Source organism: Telmatherina bonti (assembly GCF_933228915.1).
Source record: "Telmatherina bonti genome assembly, chromosome: 8".
In the NCBI taxonomy this organism is placed as follows: Eukaryota; Metazoa; Chordata; class Actinopteri; order Atheriniformes; family Telmatherinidae; genus Telmatherina; species Telmatherina bonti.
In genome coordinates, this window is record NC_136626.1 from 7,095,919 (window position 1) to 7,101,389 (window position 5,471).

Consider the following 5,471-nt stretch of genomic DNA (forward strand, 5'->3'; position numbering starts at 1 on the left):
GATATGACCGCATGGGAAGCACTCAGGGACTCAGCAGTGGAGCACATGGTACCGCCGGGACCAACGGTACCGCCAGGACCAACGGTACCGCCGGGATCAACGGTACCGCCGGGGCAAACGGTACCGCCGGGGCAAACGGTACCGCCGGGGCCAATGGTACCGCGGGGGCCAACGGTACAGCTGGGACCAACGGTACAGCCAGGACCAACGGTACCGCGGGGGCCAACGGTACAGCCGGGACCAACGGTACCGCCGGGATCAACGGTACCGCCGGGACCAACGGTACCGCCAGGACCAACGGTACCGCCGGGATCAACGGTACCGCCGGGATCAACGGTACCGCCGGGGCAAACGGTACCGCCGGGGCCAACGGTACCGCCGGGGCCAACGGTACCGCCGGGGCCAATGGTACCGCGGGGGCCAACGGTACAGCCGGGACCAACGGTACAGCCAGGACCAACGGTACCGCCGGGACCAATGGTACCGCGGGGGCCAACGGTACAGCCGGGACCAACGGTACCGCCGGGACCAACTGTACCGCCGGGACCAACGGTACCGCGGGGGCCAACTGTACCGCCGGGACCAATGGTACCACAGGGACCAATGGTACCGCAGGGGCCAACGGTACAGCCGGGACCAACGGTACAGCCGGGACCAACGGTACCGCCGGGACCACTGGTACCGCGGGGGCCAACGGTACAGCTGGGACCAATGGTACCGCGGGGGCCAACGGTACCGCCGGGACCAACGGTACCGCGGGGGCCAACGGTACAGCCGGGACCAACTGTACCGCCAGGACCAACGTAGCACTAAACAAACACAGCCTCCTGTGTAGGTGGAGGTGGATAAAAATGCAAAACCTTCAAGCAAATGAAGGTTTTTGGTTGATCCAGCTGTTGCTTTGGGCTCTTTGACACGTGGAGGCGAACAAACCAGGAGGAGGACTTGCAGAGAAAGATGTGGGAGGACCTTATTGCTACTGAAATGAACAGTTTTCAGGAAAAGCTCGCCTCGGACTCCCACTGTACGAATCATAAAGCCTGAATATGAGAACCGGGATGTGCCGTCACACTGACCGGTGTGGTGGAGATGTGTGTTTCTGTGTTAACTGCACAGAATCCAGCGGCTGATGAAGTCGCTAATGATCAGAGAGGTCCGAGGAACCGTTCTACTTTCCTGACAGTCTGTGGATTTCAACAGTGTTTCCTCAGGTTAACACACTGCAGTGTTGTTGAAACGTTCAGACCAAACTGTAGGAAATGTTAGACGTAGCTTAGTACTGGCGGATCCTCTGAGTGGGGTTAAGGTGGAGCCGTAAAGGCGAGGGGGGATCTTTGCAGAGGTGGTGTTCAGGCTGCGAATATTTTCACAGTTTCCTTTCTTGCTTTGCTGCAGAGATAGATCTGCAATATCCCACAGAATAAATTGCACCGTCTGTGTTGCCATAGTAACCTGTGTGCATCCAGCTGGAGATGCGGAAAATGTGACGTGTTTTACACAGCTGATGTGGCTGCTGTCGGGATTACAGAGAAGATTTAGATGATTTTTTGTGTGTAAACAGCTTGATGACCGCCAGGATTAGTTGTTTCTCTGATTGGAGCTTTATGTTTAGCGAAGTAGCTGAAGCAGCCTGTTGCTCAGGTGCTTCTGTTTTGTATGAACCATAGACTGTATATAAAATTATGGGCGGAGCCTCCGTGACGTCACCCGTAGGTTTCTGAAGAGCTGAATTGAAGCTCGGTGGGCGGTTCCTACCATCGCCATCTTGGCAGGGTCATCCGTGTCGTCTCGCCCGGAAAATACAAATATGGGCAAAGAGGTGGAGCTGAGAGGGGGGCTGTGAGCGTCATGGTGGATGATTGACATCGAGCGAACTCCGAGCTTTCTGTATCTAAGAGCTAACCGAGCTAACCCGGAGATAGCAGGAGCTAACCAGCTAACGGAGGTAAGCGGGCTAAAGCTAAGTCACGTTGTTAACCGGCTAAAAGTTGCGGTTATTCTACGTTCTTCTGACTTGAAGCGGGAGATCGGTTACCTGTCAATCAAAAGGACACGCCCCTAAATATGTCGAACTTCTAGATTAAATTACTTTTAAACGGACGAGTTAGAAAAAAATTTACTCCCCCCACAGTTGTCATGAAGGTAAACCTGACCTATTAAACCTAAAATTGATTTTTGAACCAGGCTGTAAACATGTTTATTTCTGCTGTAAACATGTTTATTCCTGCTGTGAAGTTGGTCTTTTTAACATTGGAGTCTATGCGGATTTGATCTGTTTTGCAGCCCCTCGTGGATGAAGGGGGAACTGCAGTTTTATGCACTTCGCATAGGTTTCACTTTTTACCGCCGAAGGCTCCGTCCATTTTTCATATACTGTCTATGGTCTGACCACATCTTGAATCTGAACTGATAGTTGTCATGGTGACAGACGCCCACCAGAGCTTCTGCTTGTGTTTTTTTATGCACATCTGTGGGACTTTTATTAAACTTGGAGCCATTATAAAGTGAAAACCCTGAATAATGATGAACTCTGTGGAAGTGAAACTGTGAGCAGTCATTATGTAGTTCAACCAGAACTAACTGCAAAGTGAAACCTACAGTAGGAAAACTGACTCAAGAAATTAATAAATAACAGGCATTTGTATACTAAAACCAGAAAAAGCTGCTAAAACTTACGTAAAAATGTGTAAAATCTGCTTGGAAGTACAGCCAGTGGTTCATGTGGCGTCATCAAATCAAATCAAAGATACTTCATTCATCCCTGAGGGGAAATTCAAAGTTCAAGCCAGCTCGTCCAAGGTTTGACAGACAGACATGTAACATTAATGACAAAAGAAGAATACAGAACCAAGCTAAAGCTCATGCCACGCAGCCAGTTTTACCAGCGCCGCCTTATAACAGATAAGAACAGGGATACATCATAGGGGTTCGAGGGAATAAAAGGTCATGTAACTCTGGGCCGCGCTACTGGTTCATGGAACCTGAACCAGTATGGTTTCATGCTCCTGTTTGGTTGCACTGGTAAAGGTTGAATGAACCGTCACAGCTACGCTGTGATGAGAGAAACTCAGCTACAGACCAGACCTGGAGCGAGAACCAGGATCCGCCTTTGTTACAGACCGTGCAGAAACGTCCATGGCGCGGCTACTTCCTGACTGGCTCTGCCACATTAAATGCTGGTCGTGCTGCAAGCCATAAATAAAATACGCAGATTTTACACATCTTTAATGTTGAACATTTTATCTCCCACATTTAGTTTTTAATGTCAATCTTTATTCATTTTAGCTGATTAAACAAATGTCCTCTTATTTGTTTACCTTAGCAGTTTTTCTACTGAGCAGGTGAATAAAAACTTTTTTCTCCTTTAGATAAATGATCTAAAGTCAGATTTATCATGAAAGCACAAAGTTTCTAAGTGATTCTTTGTAATGTCGATCTGAACGCACCAGGCAGTACTACGTGTGTCTTATTATTCAGAGTCCCAGCAGTCACCTCGGATCGCTGTGGATCAGCGGGACCCAAGTCCAGAGGCCTGGACTACCAAGCTGGATTTTCTCTTATGGAGGTAAATTCAGGGTAAACTGGGTTTTCCATACGACGATGCTGGTTCACTTCTAATTGGGGTAAAACACCATGGTAACTGATGCTGAACAGCTAACCTGCTCCGTAGCAGCTCCTGTTCTGGAGAACAGATCGATGACCAATCAGTTCTCTTGAAAAAGGCCCCGCCCACATGTTGGTAAGACTGTTGCTTTTGGCCTGGATAATGAGTTTAAGTTCTTCATATTTCTCAGCATCTGATCCTCCGTGATGACGTAGTTCCATGTTTGTGATTGGTCAGAGGCTGCAAACTCCGCCCCTTTATTGTGAGCGCACTCTGATCTGGATGGTTTGAACAACCAGCATCGTAGTACCAGATCCTGAATGTCTGGGTGAGTCCAGCAGGTAACGGGGAGATGTCCCGGGTTCGTTAATCTGGCTTGGTAGTGCAGGCCTCAGGCCAGGAGGTTGACTGTCCTGCAACCTTTAGCTGCATCTCTTCTCCAACTGGCAGACTTCTCTGATCCGCATGTCCTTCAGCTCTGCTGGCGAGACGTTCATCTGATTCACGTCTTGGAAACGGGATGCATCTAAACGCTGCAGGAAAGTAGAGGACCAGATATGCACACCTCTGGTGGTGTCGATGCACTCGCCATCAGGTCTGCAGGAGTAGTTCGATCCTTTCTAGAAGCACTTGACGGTTTTGTTGTAGTTTAGGTGTTTGTTTTTTTAAGCACTGTGACAAATCTTTCCTTTTATTAGATATTAATGTTGCAATAATAAACTCGCAGCGAGGTTTGTGTTAGAAATGAGACGTGACGAGAGTGTGCAGGTGAAGCTTGGCAGGTGGTGTGATTTCTCCACCTACCACAGTGTTGTTTTGCTACCGTGTGTCTGATGATGATAATGATCATGATGAGCCCAGCCAGTCAGCTGATCATGTGATCTGTAGCCGTGGTGAGAAAATGTTTGTCTTGTAAGATTTTGATACAACTAGAACTGAAGCACACGACTGCATTAATGTTTCATAAAGAGTATTTTTCTTTTGTACATTCATCTTAATGGTGGTCCATGAGTACGGGAAACCAGAATGGACATAAAGCTTTTATAGATTTTTTTTTTCTTTCTAAAAACAGTGTGGCATAACCAAAAACAATGTGCTGATGTCCTGTTAGACTTTCTGTCTGTTCTGCTTGTGAATGTGTGGAAATATGAAGCTCCACTGTTGCTAGGCAACATCATACTGCAGATACAGATGCTCCAAATCTGACTTTTTGCTTTATTTGTTACCCTTATGAGATTTTTTTTACACGAGGTTGAATTTTATTCGGCTTTTACATCATTGAAGTGTCTGCTCTGAGTTTTATTCTGCATGCACCTTCAAGATTCACACTGGAGTGTGATGGAGGTCGCATTTAAATTATAATGTGAACAACCACACAAAATCTCTGTCAGATGAGCATCAGGACCTGCAGTGTGAACGTAGCGATACCTGGCCATCACCCATCACCATTTGCACTGTTGTCTTCTTTGTACAAATACAATAAAACTGCATTATGAACCACTTTGCTTTGGTGCAACAGGTTAATAATCCAGGTGTGATGATGTTCTTTATCAGCGTAGCCTCAGTGGGCATAAATGTTAAAAGTCCCACATGTACAGTGATTTCCATAAGACTGCCATTAGACCTGCAGCAACTGTCCAGATCAGATGTCTGTGTTGCACCAGCGACACCACTTCCAGGTAACATCACGGTTTAACGAGGAAGCAAAGCTACAATAGCAGTGTGTGGCACACCAATGCCTCGTGCAGAGATCTCGTGTCCCATATGTATATGGGACATATACATATATATATGTATGTATATAAATATATGTATGTATATATGTGTGTATATATATATATATATGTATGTATGTATGTATGTATAT